The 22063-nt window shown below is 36.4% G+C and overlaps 2 pseudogenes; both read right to left on the reverse strand.

Moving 5' to 3' along the window:
• Positions 1–14836: 14836 nt before the first annotated feature.
• On the reverse strand, positions 14837–15208 carry LOC145557496 (calcium-binding protein KRP1 pseudogene; annotated as a pseudogene).
• A 3511-nt stretch (positions 15209–18719) lies between these two features.
• On the reverse strand, positions 18720–22007 carry LOC145558463 (G-type lectin S-receptor-like serine/threonine-protein kinase At2g19130 pseudogene; annotated as a pseudogene).
• Between the last annotated feature and the right edge of the window lie 56 nt (positions 22008–22063).

Here is a 22063-nt window from a genome sequence, read left to right on the forward strand (position 1 = left end):
TCTTAATCCTTAAGTTGTATCATATACATATCCTCATTCAAGAACAGTTCAAGAAGATGATTTTGATATCCAATGCTAAATTTCGTAATTGAAAATTTCAGCAATCACTAGAAGAATCAAAATAGGCTTACACATCTTATAGGTTTGACCCCATTTATTAGACTATCATGGACTAACACATCTTTACAGGCATGGAGTTCATTCTGGATTTCATGGCCTTAAGCCACTTCCTGAGTTGGCACTTACCAAAGCTTGCTTGTAAGGAGTGGATTCCAACCATTCCATTCTTGAAAATTTTAGAATCCACCGTTTCTCAAACTTTTAACAAACTATTTGTTTTGATCCTAAGCAACCTACAATAGGTATAAGCAACAATAGAATTATTCTCTTCAACTCTTTGAAGCCTTTCATTCAAATGGGACGATAGAAACCTTGCTAGTTGAATTAGCTTGCTTTGACCCATAATTTATCAAATTAGCTGATTTCATACACCCTCGTCTCTGATGTAGTGTTATCCACATCCATTTTTTACTTGTCTCAAATCTCATCGAGATCTAACTTTACTCCCACTTAGCTTTGTAGGAAGAAATTTCTTTCTATAAAGACACTAACGCGAGCAACAAACACTTTGTTATCAACGCGATTGTAGGAATAATACCTCTTAGTTTCCATGGGAAAACCCACGAAGAACTATTTACTTGATTTAGGGTTCATCATGTCATCTTTGTAAACATTTTACAATAATTCCATAACCCTTTACCCTGTTTAGAAAATACAACTTTTGGAACATTTCCAATTCATAATTCTTATGACGTATTTTCAATCGCTTTGGTTGAGTTTATGTTTAGTATATTCGCAATTGTTGTTCTAATATATATCCTCAAAACGATATTTGTAAATCATTAAAGTCAATCTAGGATTGAACCATGGCAAGCAAAGTTTGTTTCCTTCTTTTTAACACACATTTAAATTGTAGTGTTTCTGGATTGTGAATTAATTCAACAAGTCCCTTTAGATGATCATTAATTTTTAGTTAAATGATTATCATAATAATCACATTGTGGTGTTAATTTTTTATCTCAAACTTATTTTACATTTTATTTGGAATTCTTGAACATTTGAATGATTCCTAGCTTTACTTTATTAAGTAATAATCAGTATAGTTACTTAAATCGTTAGTTAAGCAATGATGATATGTATAAGTTCCAAAAGGTCATTTGCTCCTTCACCCTTTCAACTAAAAGGTGACTTGGTCATCTTACCTCATCAAGCATGACTTTTAATTCTCAAGTAATTAATAATTAAATAAGAATAAGAGTCCATCCATTTGTGATCTTTGGATGTGCAAATGGTGTATGTGACACTAGTAGAAAAATGCAAATTCCCACCGGTTCAAAACCTCCCTATGCCCCAAGTTTTGAACCGGTGGGCATTTGAGGGATGCCAAAAATTAAAAAAAATGCCACCGGTTCAAAACCAGTGGCAATTCTTCAATTTGGCACCGGTTAACCGGTGGCAATTCTGCAATTTGGCACCGATTAACCGGTGGCAATTCTGCAATAAAAAAATTTTAAAAAAAAATTCTTCATTTTTTTTTACTTAAAAATCAGGAGACACTTACATATAATCAAAATATACATAAATCACATATATATTCATCAATAAATTGTTAATTTACAATTTTAAAAAAATTGCTCTTTGAATTGTTCTTGAATCTGCAAAATGAAAACAAAATTGTAAATTAACAAAAAAAATTAAATCTACAAAATTAAAATAAAAAAAATAAGTAATTATGTAAAAAATAAACCAGCCCACCACCTACCAAAACGATCGAACCACCCCACTACCCACCAAAACGACTGAACCACCCCACCACCCCACCACCCACCTAACACCACCCCACCACCCACCAAAACGACTGAACCACCACACCACCCACCTAAAACCACCCCACCATCCACCTAAAACCACCCCACCACCCACCAAAACGATTGAACGAAGCAGATCGATGAGCTTGGTTGAACGAAGGAGACCGACAAGCACAACTAAACGAAGGAGAGAGAAAGAGATTGCGAGAGAGAGAAGGAGAACGAAGGAGCTAGAGAGAAGCGGGAGAGACGCGAGAGCAGGAGAGAGAAGACTAGGGTTAGGGTTTATAAAGGGATGGGGGTGTAAATGGGGTGTTTTTTTTTTATATTTGGCACCGTTTCAAATCGGTGGGATTATTATTTTTCCCACCAATTCGGTTTGAACCGGTGCCAATTTTGTTTCCTCAAAATATCGCCCATTTTTTCCTCACCGATTTTTAAAAACCGGTAGGAATTTCTCGGTGCCTTATTGTAATTTTCTACTAGTGTGACCTAACCTTACTTTGTCATAAGTAAGTTTAATTTTAAATCATCTAATTTTGCTTTTGTGATCTACTTATATCAATGTGATAAATAAAAATAACTCATATCTAGCAAAAATGAAAACAATTTATTATCTTGACCATGGATCAACACTTGTGCATCCCAAGTAAAAAAACCAAATTAGTATTCAAACAAGAAAACCGAAATATTGTCTCATAAAAAACTGAAAATAGTCTAAAATCATCATAAATTCAGAAATTAAAATTATAAATCTTTCTTGGTCACTTGAACACTTCTAGTGCACCTTCAAGCTTCACTTCCATGCTAGCCTCACTTCTTTGCAGTTTCTACACAACATTAATAATGTTAAGCACTGCAACTTGGTATCACATACCTAAGTGAAAGTTAAAATGTTTATAACATAATACTTGAGGTGGATGCTCCATTTTTCTTGAGAACTCAAGATATTTGTGGCAATTGCGCTTCCAATGCCCCTTCTTCTTGGAGTAAAAGCATTCACTTTCATCTGTAGCCTTGGCCTTTGGAGTTGCATTAGGCTTTTCAGGAGCCTTGGCAACTTTCTTGTCCTTGCCCTTAGCCTTTTGCCCCTTCTTCTTGAACCCCTTTTCCTTCTAAACCATGAGAACCTTTTTCTTAGGTTCCTTAGGGATTTGCTTCTCAGCACTAACCAACATAGCATGCAACTCATTCATAGTCTTTGTAGCATAAGACATATTAAAGTTAATGATAAATTGGTTGAAAGTTTCTGGAAGTGAGTGGAGAATGATGTTTGTTGCCATCTCATCACTATATCGGTGCCCCAGTTTTTCCATATTTTGAATAAGGCCGATCATTTTGAAAATATGATCATGAACTTTGGTTCCCTTCATCATCTTACAATCTAGAATATCTTTATGGAGCTCATACCTCTCAACTCTAGCTTGTTTCTTAAACTAAGCTTTGAGTTTTTGCATGATTGTATATGCATCCTGGTCCTCAAAACGCTTTTGAAGACTAGGCTCCATAGTAGCAATCATTAAGCAAGTGATAGGCACAACCCTATCTAGGGCTTTCTTGCGCTTACGAACCTCTGCTGCAGTAGCATCCTCCCCCAAAGGTCCTGGCATGGGGTGTCAATGACATCCTCTCTACCTTCAGATTTCAGAACTTGCCTTAGCATCCTTTCTCAAGTGGAAAGTTTTCTCCTGTCAACCTATCCTTCTCAAGGAATGGTCGTAGATTGTAAATTTTGTTATCATTGTTAGGCTACCCATCTATGTCAAAATAAGGAAAAGTTTAATAGTTATGTTTAATTTAATAATTAAAGTACCATAAACGAATTAAATTGGTAACTTTAAATGCATTTTATTCAATATTGATTTATCCCAATTGATTTTTAAGTGATTCCAAGACCCTTTATTTGTGTAATAGTTGACCGGACTGAGGCCTTACCATCAAGCATTACATTTTTAAGGTGAGTAAACTCTTTACTGATTACAACTCTTGTAACTCTTGGTTGAATAATTAACCATCACATGTTTAATTATTACCCTTTGCTTCAAGGTTCTAAATGCTTGAGATAACCTTGTTGAGCATAACCAATTATATATGTAGAACGTGATCTACCCTAAATTACCCAATATAATAAGTGACACTCTGCTGTTATGTTGCCCATCACTCACGATCGAAGGATTGTTGGGTATCTAATTGGAAAAGCAATCTCAATATTACTGGGACCTAGATTTGTTATGTTGTGATTATTTAGTCAACTCTAGCGCATCATCAATCAACATAAATGAAATCTAACATGCATAATCTATTAATGCAATAAAACATGACATTGTATGACCCCTTAGTCCTAAAAAAACTAGAAATGAAAAGCTCCCACTTGAATCATCATGGATCTTCCTCCACCTTGCTCCTTTGGGCCTTCACTTCATGGGCTTCTTTGGACTAAACTATTTAAATAAATAACCTATTTACTTTTAAATAAAATTTACAAAAGTACTTAACGGCTCGCAGACCGTATTTAGTTTACAAAAACACATCATGATGCGTAGATCGTATTAAGAATCTATGGGTCATACTAGTCTATAAATAGCAATATAATATCATATATAAAATGTTATATAATAAATCACTCAACATGCTTGTCTAAACTACAACATCAAATGTTCATAATTAAGGCAACGCATTTCCTAAAATATCTTATATTTTAAATCATAATTAGATAATATCATATATTATTCATGACCAATTATAAAATATCACATATTTTAATTTAGGTATGAGATAGAATCAAATCATATTTTAATCTTTCATGATTATCCTAACTTATTTAGGAGAATCTATCCTAATTACTAGACAATCAAATAATTTAATAATCAATTATATCCCAATCTAATTATGGGATGATCATATTATTTAAATCAATTATTATCCTTGGAATATGCTCAGAATATTCTAACAAATCTTATCCAAAATTAACCACTTTAATTTTGGATAATTACCAAAAACTAACAAATTAAATATGGATATTATCAAATATAACAACTTTTGAAAATTTGATTTTATCCTAAATAAAAGATTTTATTTCAAAATAATTCTATTTTATCCCAAAATAAATCATATTTATCTTGAAATATTTTTAAATAAAATATTTTTTTTTTGAAAACCAAGCCACAACCGTCGGCCATCGTTGTTGGCTAGCCGAAGCTAGCCATGGTGGCTGGCTGCTACAACAACAGCCACTACCGTAAGGAAGCAGCGTGGCAACTGCTTGTGTTGCGCTGTAGGCCACCGTGCGCGGCCAACCAGACTAGTCACGGTGGCTAGTCAGTCGCCTTACGGCAGCCACTGCCGTAGAAGCAGCAGCAACAACAACAGCACAGTCGTGGCAACAACTGTGCAACACTTGCACGCTGCTGCCCTGACCACGAACCATCTGCCCTCCCCTTCCCTCCCTCTTGGACAGACCACTAGTTCGGCAGCCGCCGTGGCTGCGCCACCCAGTCGCAGCTACCGGCCTTAAATAATTTTTTTTGGCTTTTAATTTAATTAGAATATATAACGCTTATCACAATTAAATTAAATATGTCCACAAATTAAAAATTAAATCCCATTCAACTTAAAAATTAGGGTTCATTATAAAATTAATCCCAATGTAATTCTAATTTTAAAATTAAATCGATAATCATACACTAAACATTTTTATGCATAAATCAATCCAATTAAAATTATGAGACATAAAAAAAAAATTCGAATTAATTCAAAATCAAGCACAAAAATCATATATTACTATATTAGGGCTGGAGATTTTCGAAAATTCGAAAACTAGGGTTAGGATGTTCGAAATTTTCGAACAATATAAGGTTTATTTCAGTCCTCTTCATGGCTATTTAAGCATAATTAAATCACATTTAATCAATTTCAACAGTTTAATCACATTAAAAATAATAATTGAACAATAATTAAATTAATTTCTCCCTCTTAATTGATTGTAAAATTAAGAACATGGACTTCAAATAATCGTATTATTATCATCAAGCGTGTTCATGCAAGAGGCTAACTGATACCACTATAGGAATTTATAGGTACTATAAAGCGGAAAAACATGAATCATATTCATATAGCACCTTATCCCAAGATCGCATGCATAATACACAAGACACATAATCATACCTTTGAAGCATGAATTCCACGAAGCTAATTATATTGACTGGAAAATCAAGGAGAGAATAGAGCCCCAAGCGTTGCTCCACTACTTAGTCAACGGGATTCGAACGAGGCGTCCACCAATACTAGATTGGTCAAGTGAAAGGAAAAACCACGATCACCACCTTTAATGGACTGAATCGACCACCACAAACCACCACAACCGGCGCCAAAGGAGGAAGAGAGAGTCGTGAGAGAGAGAGTTTAAGAGGGGTTGGGCTCGTGTTTGCTAATTAGGGTTTGATCAAACTGATCAATGAATTGTACTACTGAAAACTCTAGGCACTTAGTCTATTTATAATCCCATTATAATTAGACTAAGTCACGAAGCACAAAACCCTCCTTATTCCTCCATATGTCCGGCCATACTAGGGGATGAGGCCTATCATGGGTCTCGTCCTCTCGTGCTCGATCTAGGCCCTTTGTGTGACCTTATAAGATCCGTCCAATTGGGCTTTGGGCTATTTTACTAGCCCAAAAATCATTAGTATCTCTTGCTATGATATAATGACAACCCAAATGTACGAACTTAATTATCTCCATAATTTGATCCATTTATATATCTTGTAATTGCACATGACGAAGACATAAATCCTTCACCATCCTTATAAAAATTTTCAATGTGTCCCATAATTTTGATCAATGTGTGGTAAATTTGGAAGCAAGGACTTCTACTTGTAGGAAATGGGATATCCTAGGCATTCCCTGCTGTCATGCTTGTACCTGCATCTTTTTTCTCAACAAAGAAGTAGAGCACTTTGTGGATCCATGTTACACAAGGGAAAACTACTTGAAAGCATATGCAGGTACATTTAATTAGTTTAATTTCTCAATTTTACATACAAATGCAGAAATTTGCTATGTTTAACTTGTTTATGTTAGGATCTATCCCACCTTTAGAAGGTGAAAGATATTGGCCCAAAGTCTCTTGCCCCATTGCCCCACCTCCCATTAACATTGGACCAGGGAGGCCAAGAAAGAATAGAATTAAAGACCCATTTAAGAACCCAAAAAAACCAAGTGCTTTAACTAAAAGTGGTATTCAAATATCTTGTTATGTGTGCAATCAACTACACACAACAAAAGGAAATTCCCTACCAAGGACAGTGTTGTGGAGCTTAGTCAATCGAAAGCAAGGTGCGTAGCAGGAATCGGGATATACTGATTAACCTACCTTTGGAGAGCTACGAATCCTTAGATTGCTACCAACTAGACTAAAAGATAGAATGAAGATAGTGCTTGACTTACATACGTTATTTCCTACAAGACGGACTAGAGGATAGTACCTTAGGCTGAGAGAGACTTTTTAGGCCATAAGCAATAGGGTCGTGCTAGAACTATAAGAAGAGCTCAAGGAAGAGAGAAAACCAAAAAAGGGAATTCAACCCTTATCTCACTGGAGGAGTGAAACAATCTCAAGACAAAATAAATAGACACTCATTCGAATAATAAAGCCACTCAAGAATGGGTTAACTAAGAATGCAGGATGGACTGCACCCACAAAGAAGCCTAGGGGAAGACCTAGGAAAGATGGACAACCTCCCCAACCCCAATTTTCTGTTGCACTAGCACACCATGACATCAATGCCCAACCCACACAACTTGGGAAAGGTGGAAGGGAAATAAGGGGTGGAAGAGGAGAAAGAGGCGGGAAAATACCTAGGTCGGGGAGAGGTCAAGCACCACCTACTACTTTAGGTGTAGGGATGTCTCAGTCTGCAGGGCCATCAGATATAGCACAAGTATGGTCTCAGGCATCTGCTACTGGGAGAGGGCAAGGAAGGGGTGCCATGGGTGCTAGGATAGGGAAAGAAAGAGGTAGTAGTGGTTCAGAGAGAGGCCAAACCAGTAAAGGAAGAGGAAGAGGGAACTTCCAAAATCTTAGGGGTGTTGGAGTTCTTTTTGGTGATGATGGTCTGTCCTTACCAATGTAAGTTACCCATATTGTCACTCTTTCATTTGTTTTAGGTGAATGTCAAGTGTAACTAATCATTCTTGCACACTTGTTTCAAGTTAGAGGAAAATCCACAAGGGAGTTGTAAGGAACAACAACCACTATGAGGAGCAAAATAGATTTGACTCAGCAACCACACAATTTCATTGGTGGAGAGAACTCAAGAAAACAGTCAAACAGGCATCACCAAACTCAGTAGTTTATATAGTATTTGTGTGTATGAAACAATTATACCCTACTTATTTTGTGTTATGATTAGATACTATTATTTTGGATTAGTAGGAGTAGCCTGTATTTTTGGCTAGTTGTTTTGGAGTTTGGGTAATTTTGTATGACATAACATCATGCTACTAATTTAGTAATATATGAAGTATAACATGATTTTACTAACTTTTTGTAATCCAAACTTTTATTTTATATTGCATCAAAAGGCAAAAGTTACAAACAACATTGTTCAGTACTCACAACATTGCTATTTAATTCCACCTAACTTATAAGACTGCATAATTCAAAGTTGAAATACTAAGCTACTTAGATAATTGCCACTAAACAACCCTACTTGAAAAAAACACCACAATGCCAAAGAACACCCATGAACAAAACAGAGCCATTGTCAGATTGTATTCATTCCTCGAAGACCTCATGAGCGAGCTCAATTCTTAGTTGGCTTATTTCAGCTTTCATTTCTTGTACTTCTTCCACAAATTTTCCTTCTTTCCTTGCAACCTCTTCACTTTGTCTTCTAACATACTCTTTTGCATCTTCAATTCGGCTATAGTTGTTTCCCTTTCAAAGATCTAAAATCGCAAGTCATCTCCATTGTTACAATTGACCCACTTCATGAAATTGCACTCCATATCCTGTACAATTTAACATTATCCCTAATTTCAATCAAATTTTAACTATAACATTAGAATAATTAATTTACCCACAATACCCATTCAAATTCAATAAACAAACAATCAATTAACTTACCGGCCATTTAGGACAACCAAAGAATTTACTGTTGGGGTTTGGTGAGTCCGACTCACCGCGGAAACAACCCCGACCCAAGGAACCACTCGTAATTAATAAAACCATAAAGCATAAATAAATAAACACAAGAAAAGGAAGAACGAATCATACCCTTGAAGCGAGCTTCGCCCTCTCAAAACGTGCTCTTACTTTAAAGCCTTGAGCACCGCTAATGTCGTGCCTCCAACGGTATCCACCCACAAAGGACGAACACGACCTTTTAGGTCCGCTACCTTGGAGTTAGCAAGGTCCGACCAAAACCCAAGTGTTAATGGAGTTTAAGAGTTTTTCCCAAAATATGGAATGCTCTTTCTAACTCCCAATCAAGCACTTTACTCCAAATCCCAAGGTTGGTATTTATAGAGGAAAGTATGAGTGGGAATTTCTATCCCATCAATGTGGGATCATGAAATTCCACAAATTAATTTACAGCTAAATTAAATTAAAATTGCAAACTAATAATAAATCTACAAGTGGCATTACCATGTGAAATGGGTTGGTGAGGACCACATGGAGAGTAGGGGACCATACTTGCTCCCCACTCAATACTCTCCTTGTGCCACATGTCCTTACCCACTTGCTCCCATATTCCTCAAGCTTCCCCATAGTGACCGGCCCTATGGCCCAGCCACGAGCCCAGCCCGAGCCCAGCCCCGCACCAAGATGCGGGCTGCTGCTGTGCGCGCAAGCCACGCACTTGGTGCGGGCTTGCTGCTGTGCGTGGTTGCTAGTGCGTGCGCTGCTAGCACGCCTAGCTTGCGGCAGCTAGCTGCTGCACGCACCACGTGCACGCAGCTGCTAGCTGCTGCTGTGCGTGGCTGCTAGCACGGTGCGCTAGCACGCACCTAGCCAGCCATGCTAGGCTCGGCTTGGTGCGCTTGCTAGCCACCTATGCTTGGACATTTTTGCCCCTAGCATTCGGATGCTCGGGGCATTCCGATGCTAGGGGTATTTTGGGAATATGGTCGATTTATTATTATCTTGCGCGTCTCGTCTTTTTATTATTTTTGACTCGACTTCCGACGATCGGTTTCGACGCTCCAAGCTCGAATTACCGACGTCTAAATATTTAACACTCGAGCGACGAATTAATTCGTTGAGTCGGTTCGTATATTTTGCTTGGGTGTGACCCGAAGGGTTCAGTCAAGATTAAGCTGTAATATTAATTATATTAATATTACTGATCGGAAGCGGCCTCCACCCAGGCATTCCGATCACTTGACCTTACTGAATATATTAGCTTTCTAATAATTCTGAACCTGCTATCAGAATAATATACTTGTTCGAAGGACACCATTCCTTTCATTTACAACCAATATTAGGGCCCTTCTTCACCGTACGTACAATCGCATCCAACCATCAATTACATCTTTTGGTAGCATATATTCCTCCCCTTGAGCTTGAAGATGATGTTGGAGACCCACCAAATTGATTCCTTCCAATAGCCATTGTTAATTCAAAGGAGTACCCAAAAGAAAAAAAAATTAATCCAAACACTTAAACAGGAGAGGTGGAGAGAAGACATAAGAGAGAAAAGAGAAGAAATAACGGCAAAAAAAAAAATTGGATTGACTCTGATTACTAATAATACAAAAAAAGGAAGGAAATCAAATTTTAAAGAAAAGAAATGCCACGTAGGATTATAAGTTGCACTAGTAGGTAAGTGATTGGTTGGGACTGCTAGAGGAAAATTGGGACACTAGTTAGGATTATTAGAAAATTAACGTCAGTTGAGACTATTGCGGGTAAATTGCCAATAATTGAGATTATTAAAGTGTATTTTTCCTATAAGTTAAGGTGAGGCTATGGTGTCCCCCTAGAATAACCTTAATATTCATATTTTATTTTTATTAGACATGTACTATTGGGTTGGGGAGTATTGAACAATTGATTATCTCATAAGTTGTTAGTTTAAAATCACAATTATAGAAAAACACAATCAAATAATCAATCAAAACTTACTATTAACATACTAGTAAATTACATTAATTGATTATCAATTAAATTTTTATATTTTAGACAGTAGTAGATGTTAGTCATCAACATTAAACTAATACCCATTGTTTCTTTTTATTCTTTACATTATAATTTACTATTTTAAATATCAAAACTATGTCATGTGTGTTCTTGTTGCCTGAAATGTATTTTCAATACAATTATTTGTAGAAATTTTACTCATACCATATTAAATATATACAGAGTCAAAGATGAACATTGTGAACTGTGAAATTAAAATCATAAGGTTAAAAAAGATATTTGGCTTATTGATCTATTAACTTTGACTATAATTTTTTTTAGATTAGAATAAAATAAATTGAATATTTATACTACCTCCGTTTCATATTTTTTGCAACTTTGGGGTATTATTTGTGAGTTATAAAATATTCCACAGTTGCAAAAAAATATGAAACGGAGGTAGTATGTAAAATGTTGTTGGATTAGTATAAATGTAATTATCAAAATATAATAATATAACTATATATATAATTATTTTATTAATTAATACATACAAAATTTAATGGTTAAAATATTGTATAAAATAAAATATATAGATAAATAGTAAATCAAAGTATTAAATATTAATTTTATAATGCATGCTAAAATCACGCATCAAAAGGTGAATTAAGTTATTTCAACATAATAGTTGTACTTATACTTATACTTATTTTTGTTGGATACATGTCACAAATTAAGTTATTATTACTACTTAGAATACTTTTTTTGTTGGTCTCCAAGACTCCAAGGCATAAAGACCCTTGGCCTCCAAGGTTACTATACTTGCTCGGTCACCAAGGTCAATGCTTACATATGTAGTATAAATATCCATCATATTCCTCTTGTTTTGGGGACATGACACAAGACACACAACTATTATCTCATTAGTGAGTTTCTTAGCTCTCTTTGAGAGTTAGATCCAATATATATAATCTAGAGAGTCATACCATACTCTTGTACCCTTCGGGGTTATACTCTCATATCCTTTTTCATAGATTGGATAATTAGTATTTGTTGTTGGTGGGTTGTTTATCTCATTTGAGGGTTTTTCCCACGTTAAATTTGTGTCTCTTATTACTATTTTTGTCCATCTTTTATCTATGTATTACTCTATATCATTTTGTGCTTCCACTTGCGCTCCTAATCCTAACAGTCGTATTAGAGCCAAAGGTTTTTTTGAGCATTTTTTAAATCTTTCTAAGATGTCTTTGATGACAAATTTTGATATAGAGAAGTTTGGTGGCAAGATTAGTTTCAGCACTTGGAAAGTCCAAATGAAAGCTATTCTTACCTATAGCGGTTTGAAGAAGGCATTAGATGCATATGGCAAATCAAAAAGCCATCTACTATGACCGATGAGCAATGGGAGGAATTAGATGAGAAAGCCTTATCAGTTCTTCAACTCTATCTGTCCAAGGAGGTTTGTGTAGTCATTCACCAAACTTCGGCTACAAGCCTATGGTTGAAATTGGAGTCACTATACATGACCAAGAGTCTTGCCAACAAGTTGCGTCTCAAAGAGCGATTGTACACAATTCGCATGACAGAAGGTACTCCTATCCAAACTCATCTTGATGAGGTCACCTCTATTTTAATTAATCTTGAAAACTTAGAAGTTAAAATTGATAATGAAGATAATTAACGCAATTTTATTGGTTGTCTTACTACCCAAATCTTTTAAACACTTCAAGGAAACCATGCTTTATGGCAATAAAGAAACTTTGTCCTATGAGGATGTTAAATCTAATCTTTTGTCTAAAGAGAAATACGATCTTGATGGTGTTGACAAATCTTTTGAAGGTTTGTATATTGTGGGTAGTAATTCAAGTACCAAAAAGCAGTCTAAGCTAGATCATCGGGATATATAATTCCAACTTATCTTGCAAATATTGCAAGATGCATCGGCATGATGTTTTCAACTGTTACAAACTTAAGAGAAAACTCGAAAGAGAAGAAAATAAAAAGAAACAAATTAATGTTGTTGATTCAGATTATGAAGTTGTTCTTTTGGCTACTTGTCATCCTAAAAGTAGAAATTCTAACTGGGTTCTTAATTCTGGTTGTAGTTAGCATGTTTGTTTTCAGAGGGATCTCTTTGTTGATTATCAATCAATAAAGAATACTACATCCGTTAACTATTATGTGTAACAAAGGGGTATTATTTATGAGACATAAAATATTCCTTTGTTGCACATAATAATTAACGGAGGTAGTAGTTCTGTATTGATTGATTAGGGTTTAGCATGTGACATATCTGCCTAATACCCTTCGGGGTTCAATGGTTCATATACAACGAGTACACACTATTATGGAATTTGTGCCAAGGTGGAGAATGTTGGGTACATGTCACAAATTAAGTTATTATTACTACTTACAATATCCTTGGTCTCCAAGACATAAAGACCCTTGGCCTCCAAGGTTATTATACTTTCTCTCTATGGTCAAGGCTTACATTTGTAGTATAATAAATATCTATCATATTCTTGAAATTTAGTGTCCTTTTGGACTTTTTTCAAAATATATATATATATATATATATATATATATATATATATATATCATATTCCTCTTGTTTTAAGAACATGACACAAGAAGACACACAACTATTAGCTCATTAGTGAGTTTTGTTTAGCTCTCTTTGAGAATTAGATCCAATATAATCTAGAGAGTCATACCATAATCTTGTACCCTTTGGGGTTGTACTCTCATAACCTTTTTTCATATATTGGATAATTAGTACTCATTGTTGGTGGGTTGTTTACCTTATTTGAGGGTTTTTTCCACGTTAAATTTGTGTGTCTTTTACTCCACCGTTTTTAAATACTTGCTCCATTTCTTCATGCACGAAGTTTTAGGAAAAATTGGAGAAAGTAATAAAATATGGAGGTAGTGGGGTAAGTGGAAAAATAAAAAAATTGTAAAAAAGCAAAAGTAGTAGGGAGAATTGGAGGAGAGAGAATATGAAATAATAAAATATGATCATGGTGGGTCCGCTAGGTGAGAGAAAATTAATTTAATATTATAAAAGTTTTTCAAATAAGGAAATGGAGCAAGTATTTAAAAACGGCCGAAAAAGAAAAGTGAAGCAAGTATTTAAAAATGAAGGGAGTATTACTCTTCTTATCCATCTTTTATCTATTTATTTCTCTATATCATTTTGTGCTTCCGCTTGCGCTCCTAATCTCAACAATTTTACCTAACATCCCGGGTTGTTCATTAGCTCTTATCTAATTGTGAAATAGATGTAGACATGTAGTATTGAAGTACTACCTCCGATTTTTTTTAGTTGGAACTTTGGGAAATTATTTGAGAGATACGAGTATAAAATAATCCAAAGTTGCAACTAAAAAAATCGGAGGTAGCATATCATGTTACAGGGTATAATCATCTACACATCCAAGAATATATGTTGCCATTACAGCAACGAGAAAGAAGTGGAGTATAAAAGATTATCTATATTGTGCCAAATAAACAATTTCTGTTTTTTGTTTTTTTATTAAAAATAATAATAATAATAATTCTGTTTTCCTTATTTTCAAAGCTACGTATGCCGGGCTTTCTTATTGTGCCAATGCGCCATTAAAAGATGCTAATAATGCCGTTAGTTTCATATACTAGTAATTAATTAGCTAGTGTTATCTTCTGTTCTGCAAAACCTTAATTTACTAAACAATTGTACAAAACAGGATTAATTAAATTAATGATCAAATGAAAAAGAAGTTACTTATTTAATTAGTCAAATCAAAGAAAATCACAAAAAAATACTCCAAATTAATCTCTTCCAATCAATAATTTGTTATATAATCTCTCAAAATCTAAAATTAACCTCTTGAATTAGAGATTGTTGAAGCCAATATTCAGAATCAGACATCAAATCAGGACTTAATCTAAACATTAATACACAAAATTCCATCTGATTAAGAGCACCATCACCATCTAAATCACCTTCTAACATCATACTAATCAACTCATCATCTGTCATATTGTCTAACCCCAACAAAGCAGAGTTATTCCTTAAGCTTTCAAATGTGATCACCCCTTTTTCTTTATCCATTAATAGCTCGAACCCGTTGCATAGCTCCGCAATCAGTCCTTCCCCGCCGAGCTTATCCGCCATTACCGGTAAGTGGTCTTCGAACTGGTCCGATGATGTGGATGCTTTTACTTGAAACCCCGCCATCCTCGGACAAATTGATTGGTTTTAATTTAAGTGGTTAGTCGATAGAAAGAGGGGAGATTAGAGAAGTATTGTAATTGGAAAGTATTGTGGAAGGAAAAGGAGATTATATAGTGGTGATTGGTGAAGGAATGAATGAAATTGAAATATGAAGAGAGGTTCGTGGAAAGGGAGGTAAAGAAGGGGTTAGGATGACAACCCATGGACAGAACAGCTATGGCTGGTCGGCTTTCACAAGTTTCACACCGTATTTCTCTCCTTACTTCGCAGAAACTTGTCGAGGGTATTTATGTCTTTTCAGTGTTTTTCGTTTTAATATACTCGGTACCGAGTTATTTTATTTTTATTTTTATTTTTATTTTTTTAATTTTTTTGGTTTTTTGTTAATGTTCATCCTTCGTTAACTTTCATTTGTCTTTTGCCTTTAGTTTATTTAAGGAAATTTTCACTTTTTGTAGTAGGATAACATATGCATTTCACTTTTACTATCGGAGAAAATTTTTATTTAATTTTACTACCATACAAAAGTAAGTTTGTTAAAAAATACTACCACTTAACACTTTCAGTAGAAATTCTGTTAGTATGATTTAGCCACCCTCATTATCACCTCCCAACCACCACTCTCTCTTTAGCCACCCTAACTGCCTCCTATCAGCTTCCCAAAATATATATATATATAAAGGCCACCTAAGAAACCAGCCCAACCCCTCTCGTTAGCCACCCAGCCCCCTCCCCCTACCTCCCACTCCCTTTCCCCACCAACCCAGCCCAAACCCCCTCCCTTTTCCCCTTCTTGCTGCCCCGACCCTAGCCACCACACCGAAACCATAATCGAAGAACTCGAATCACCACAACCACCACCACTCTTCTGCAACAGTTCGATCGATCTTCCTCCAAACCCCAACGAATCAACTCGCCTTAACCTTTGCGGCCACCCGTAACCCCTAAACCACCACACTGAAACCACTCTAAACGAATTTTAGGGTTAACGGTGGTTTCGATGTGGTGGTTAGGGTCGGAGCAGCAAGAAGGGGGAAAGGGAAGGGGTTGGGTTGCGTTTGTGGGGGAAAGGGTGTGGATGGGTTCGCTGGCGCCGGCCGCAGCCGGCCACCGGCAGGAGGGAGGGGAGAGGGTGGCTTACGGAGTTACGAGAGGGGTTGGGTTGGTTTCAAGGGTGGCTGGTTTTTTTTTAAAAAAAAATAACTTAACGGAACCTTTAACAGATTTCTTTAAGTGGTAGCAATTTTTAACAAACTTGCTTTTGTATGTTAGTAAAATAAAATAAAAAATTTCTCCGGTAGCAAAAGTGAAATGCATGTGTTTTCCTCGTAGCAAAAGTGAAAATTTCTTTTATTCAAAGGTGAACCTATAGAATGTACTTTGATTTGGGTTGATTAGAAGTGAATATACAAGTAAAATAAAATATAGCGGTTTGATTGGTTAGAAGTAGGGATGGCAACGGGTCGAATCTGGACCAGGTCCGGATGGACCCGGATCCGGATCCGTTTTTGTATATAGGATCCAGATCCGACCCAAATCCGTCAAGTCTAGAAAATGAAGACCCGAATCCGGATCTGAGTCCAATATATTTTGCCTAATTTTTTGCAATAAATGTAATGTTCGGGTCAAAAAATTTATTTCAAACTTACGTTGTTGGTTTTAAGTTCAACCCCAAATTCAACTTATACACTCATATTTTGAATTAAAATTATAAACAATAAAAAAAATACGATGTTACATATGAGCTAGTGAAAAAACAACGATGATGTATATAATATGAGCATCCAAAATTCATCTCTTGAAAGGGTTAATCTTTATCATTACTAACATTATTAACATTTTTAATAAAGAAACAAACAATTTTAGTTTTTTTGAATAGGAAAAATTAAAAAACGGGTCCACGGAACTAGATCCGGGTCTAGGGCCCAGACCCAGATCCAGATCCGTTTTTGTCAGCAGGATCCGGATCCGACCCGGATCCGTCGGGTCCAAAATTTGAAGACCCAGATCCGTGAAAAACGGATCTGGATACACGGATCCGGGTCGGGTCCAGATCCATTGCCATCCCTAGTTAGAAGTGAATAAGATTATAAGATTGTGAAGTTTGGTTGAGTAAAACAAAAGAAGATAAATAAGGTGAAACGAAGCTTTTATGACAAGAATTTTTGAACAAATGAGACTTTTTTTTAAAAAACAAATAAGACAAAATTATTTGAGGATAGGAGAAGTAATTTTTTTTTAAGGAAAAATTGCTCCCATTAATCTGAACTTTGCCTCGTCCGTCGAAATTAATCCCAACTTTCGTTTATTATCTATCACTCCCAACTTTAGGGGGTATTAATTTCTATTGCACCCAAATGACTTGCAACCGGTAAATCAGGTAAACATTTCTGAATTTTTTTTTTTCACACGTGTCAACATGTAATTGGTTGAAAAAAATAGAAAAAAAAAAATTTAAAACATAATTAAAAAAAAAAAAAAAAAAAAAAAACCCAACAGCCACCTCCCCTTAGCTTCTCTCAGCCACCTTCCACCACCGCCACCTCCCTTAGCTTCTCTCAGCCCCAACCTCCACGTCGGAACCCCTGGCCCACCTCGATGTCGCAACCCCATGCCCACCTCGACGCCGGAACCACCCCCAGAAACGCCCAAAAACCACCAGAAACGCACCCCTATTTCTCCCTGAAAACGACCATAGAAATGGGTGAAAACGGTCGAAATTGGCCGATTTCGGGATGAATGGTTGGTGTTAACCCTAAATCGGCCGATTTCTGCCATTTTCGGCCAATTTCGTGGCCTCCTTGCTCGTGATTTGGGAAACTATGGTGGGGGAAGGGAAGGGGTGGAGGAGGGGTTTTCGTGGGTGGGGGAGGGGATTTCAGGGGTGGGGGAAGGGAAGGGGTGGGTTTCGAGGGAGGGGGAAAGCTGGGCGGTGGTTTCCGGCAGCAGGAGAGGGGTTTTTCGGGGGTGGGGTGATTTCTCGGCGGGGTGGAGGTGGGGGTGTGGGGGTGTGGTGGCAGCCGCTGGGCATGGGTGGTTTGTGGGTTTTTTTTTTTTTGTTTTTTGTTTTTTGTTTTTTTTATAAAAAAAAAATTAAGCCAATCTTACGCTGACACATGGCTAGGTAACCTGCTACATCATGTTAGATGACCTGTTGGGTGCAACAAAAATTAATACCCCCTAAAGTTGGGAGTGATAGATAATAAACGAAAGTTGGGATTATTTTCGGCGGACGAGACAAAGTTCAGATTCATGGGAGCAATTTTTCCTTTTTTTTAAATGGCTTTCTTTTTAAATGCAAAGTAATCAACGAAGTATCAACATATGAAATCATGACAAAACTTAATTTGTCGAATATTGATCTTTATCTGGTCTTATAATTTGAATATAAGTGAACATACAATGAACATAAGGTTGTTCGACACAATTTTTTATCACTGATTTGTTGTACTAATTAGGGGAACACTAAATATAATTGTTTATCACGACTTGTTAGTTTTGGAAAATATAATCATTTCTTAAAATGCTCCATTATTATAATTACAATGTGACAGAAGAAGCATCATAGTACAATGGAAAATTTATCCATAACTTTATACAATGAAATGAAAAAAAAAAAAATCATCCTCCACTAATGCTCAATTTTGTGTTACAGTATGAGCACAGGAGATAAACTGATACACCCTGACTTCTCTTACATATAAAGATATACTTTCTACAACTCTACAAGTACATGAAGCGCACACGATCGAAAACACCCTGAAACTCAAACTAAGTGCAGACTACAGAGGATGAATTAATCTACTCAACTGCATTATTGTTGCTCATTGTGGAGACACTGTTCTTGCTTATGGAAGATGATGAAGCGGTGGGAGTATTTCGTGTTTGTGAACTCTGGGCTGAAGATGAAGTATTTCGAGTTTGTGAACTCTGGGCTGAAGATGACTCAGTGTAGAACATTATATTGTCCTGTTCTTCAACAAAAACTTGAAGGGACCTAGGCATTGGAGGCATATTTACATCCAAAACACCCTCGATTATTTGAACCACCTGCCCCATAGATGGTCTTTGAATTTCGTTGTCTTGAATGCACCAACACGCAAGTTTACATATTTTCTTAACTTCTTCTTCATCAGCATTACCTTCCAATCTAGGGTCTAATATGCTCATGATTTCTGCTCCTTCGGCTACTTTGCTAGCAGCCCAAGTAGGGAAGAACTTCACTGTGCCGTATACTGATTGTTCAGTGTTTCTATGGCCTGATATGAGTTCAAACAGCATCATACCATAGCTAAAAACATCTGCTTTTGCAGTTATTGCGACTCCTGAAATCCACTCAGGCGCAAGGTAGCCTCTAGTTCCTCTCATGGTTGTCAGAACCCGGCTAAAATCCCTGCCAACAAGTTTTGCCAATCCAAAATCTGCAACTTTTGGGCAAAACTCAGCATCCAGAAGTATGTTTTCTGGCTTAATATCACAGTGAATGATGCAATCCCTACATTTCTCATGTAGATATGCCAACCCTCTTGCTGTCCCAAGTGCAATTTGGTATCTTGTTTTCCAGTCTAAGAGATTTGAACTTTTCTCAGGGAAGAGATGTGCTTCCAAAGAGCCATTTGGCATGTAATCATAAACCAATAGCTTTTTTGTCCCTTCAGAGCAAAACCCACGAAGGCGAACAAGATTCACGTGCTGAATTGTCCCAATGGTGCTTACTTCTGTTCTGAATTGCTTCTCACCTTGACTGAAACTTTCTAGCTTCTTTACAGCAATTACTGATGAATCTGGCAATGTCCCCTTGAAAACAGACCCAAACCCACCTCCACCTAGCTTGTCAGAAAAATTCTTTGTCGCGTGCTGCAGCTCCTTATATCCAAAAGAAATCAAGGATCCTTCAACACCCTTGTTTGAAGAACCAACAGATCGATTTTTCCGCCTCCACAACAGCCCAAAAACCAGACAGAATAGGGCTAATGTGACAATAATTGAGCCCACGACAACGCCTATAACCAAATTCTTGTTCTTCTTTTTTGTGAATTCTGAGGCTGCAAGCCTAAGATAAAGAGTTTTACCACTAGTATCACCATCAGAAAGTTGCTGAATGTTCAACAGATCTTCGTGCCAAGCAGAACAGCCACTACCATCATACGCATAAGCATAACACGAGCAGTTCTTCGAGCAAGCTGCTTCGCATTCCTCAATAGTTCCAGCATTCAACTTTGTGTCATTTTGGGGTAAAACCAAATTGTTATACGGAAAAAAACGGTCCCTCTTTTTCTGAGAATTCGGTCTTTCACACTGCAAGTCGGTCTTCCTTTCACATCCTCTTGAGTAATCACTCAGCCCCCAATCCCCTTCCGACTTAGGTTCAAACCCCTTCAAGCAGGTGCAAAATGGCAAAGAATTTTGGTTACAACTCCCAAAAGCACCACAATATGCATATACTTGGCACTGTTGCTTTGGATTCGACCAAAACAAGTTCCACTGTTGGGTCTCCTCTAGCCATGTCAGTTGCTTAACCTGACCGGAAATATCCATCACAAACCTTGATATAATTGATGAATGATAAACGCTATAAGTGAAATAACTCTCATTACTATTATCAATATAGCTAAAATTATATATATAATTCAACCTCATCTCAGGAACTAGACTAAAAATCCTCTCTTGATCATCCCATGCCCCACTTGTCCAGAACTGACGTGTTAAATTCCACTTGATAACATACTCTTTAGTTGTAGGCACAAGTTCAAGAGAGAATAAACCACGAGCAGGATCATCTTGATTCTTCCACGAAATTAGTCGTTGAGGTTTCCTACCCCGTTTGTCATAAATCAACTTACCACCAGGAAGCCAAGTATTAGTAGGCTCATCAAAACTCTGCCAGAGTGTTTTTTGGTTTCTCTCAGATCCGTCCCTGATTACAAGATTTCCTGAATCAAGTAAGACTGCGTTGATCGAGTCCGACTTGGTGGATGTCAAGTTTGAGGACCAAACAGGTGACTTTGATCCATTTGTAAGAACTAAGTTACCATTCATAATTTTAAGCTCACATGAATGCTTATCAATGACAGGATTTTCTCTGTTTGCTACCCAAACTACAGTTTGCAAAGAAATTTTCTTGTACCAAATACCTATGTAGTATTTAGATGAGTTACCTGATGGGTTAAAAAACCCCAGCTCAAAAATCCCTTCAGGCTGTGACACTATGGTTTGATCACCCGAGATCGAATAATTCGCGGTAATTCGGTCTGTTCCATGGGAAAGACGAAATAAATACGGGAAACAAAGAAAAAGATAACTAACCTTTAACCATGGATTATAGTTCAACTTCATTGCAAAGCAAAAGAAGGAATAAAAAAACAAAAAACAAAAATTTGAAGATGATAATGAAAATGGAGTAGTGGTTACTTAGATAAGTGTGTAATGAATTTAGGTGGTATACGCGTTAAAAATTAATTGATATATCAAACTTGGTACAACAAGATTAATGTTAGTTGGTTGATGAAAAGTCAAGACAGAAAAATTTTATGGAGCCCAATTTAAACGGCAAATAGAAGACAAGTTGTTGACTTCATTATTGTCTGAATTTTCAATCTTCTAGATATTTATAGTGCCGTTCCACTGTCCTTTTGACGTATTCAAATTTTTATTTTTTGTTTTTTGGTATATTCTTTTGTTGAAGTCTAAATCTGTTCTAGTTTTTCTAATATGAACACTTATGTTAGTCAATTACCAGTACTTTTCTAGTTTTCTACTCCGTATAGTTTCTTTGTATGCCACATTTCATACCTTGTTAATGTTAAACTTTAACCATTAATTTTTCGTATCATAAATTTTTGCAAATTATAAAAACTT

Source organism: Chenopodium album, chromosome 9 (assembly GCF_948465745.1).
Source record: "Chenopodium album chromosome 9, dcCheAlbu1.1, whole genome shotgun sequence".
Classification (NCBI taxonomy): Eukaryota; Viridiplantae; Streptophyta; class Magnoliopsida; order Caryophyllales; family Amaranthaceae; genus Chenopodium; species Chenopodium album.